Source organism: Strigops habroptila, chromosome 1 (assembly GCF_004027225.2).
Source record: "Strigops habroptila isolate Jane chromosome 1, bStrHab1.2.pri, whole genome shotgun sequence".
Classification (NCBI taxonomy): Eukaryota; Metazoa; Chordata; class Aves; order Psittaciformes; family Psittacidae; genus Strigops; species Strigops habroptila.
Genome location: NC_044277.2, coordinates 154184028 through 154184970, shown reverse-complemented (window position 1 = coordinate 154184970; position 943 = coordinate 154184028).

Below are 943 nucleotides of genomic sequence, written 5' to 3'. Positions count from 1 at the left end.
AACAATCCTGCATTTCTCTAAACTTTCAGATGGTTCCAGCTTTTTGTTCCAGTTTCAGAAAACTAAATACACTTCCAGTGGCAGTTTAAGCTATCAGCTTTACTTTTCTATTTTTGTTTTCCAATTGCTACGTTACCAAAACAGCCCTAATTTAAAAAGATAAAATTCTGCAGGAATACAACATCTGTCCGTAGCTCAAAGCAACAGAATAACTCAGCAAATTGAACGATACAAGGGGTCATCTTTTCTAAAGGAATAGCATGTAGCAGTGACAACTTTAATGGCCCATCTTTTAAAACAACATTGCTGGATTCTGACTTCAACTACCAGTGATACAGGAAACACGGGTGAATCCCGCTCCTACCAGCATAGCATTAAATCAGGTTTAATTCCCTGGATATACGTACCATTAAAATGCAATGCAATAAATTGGTGTGATTATCACATTTGTTTCTAACAGTTATTCTAGCAGTAGTGAGGAGGCTGAGGTCTTTTTAAGCACCAATAAATGAGAGCCTGTACCGATTCTCATTGGCAGCCACTTTATCACATGTGCTCACACCCAGAGAAAGTAGCTTCTTCAAAAATATCATCAACAGATTAGATGCAGTTTGATTTCCACTGTTTCATCTGATACTGCAGGCCTGCAGGAAATACTGAGTTTAATAACAGAACTGAAACATAGACAATCTCCTAATATGCTGTGTCCTTTGAAAAGCCACTTCCGGAATAACTTCATTTTCAACTAGAATGTCTGTTTCCACAAACAAAGCAGACCTTTTTCTAAACAAATCTGGATTTTACAGGATAAGAATTAACGATGGGAGAATTCAGTTTGGTGTGCACTAAGCTTCAATGAAGCTAGCTCTGCTTGTCACAATTACTCTAACATCATAGCAGACACAATGCAGTTAAAGGAGAAAAACGGTGTTAGAATGTTAGC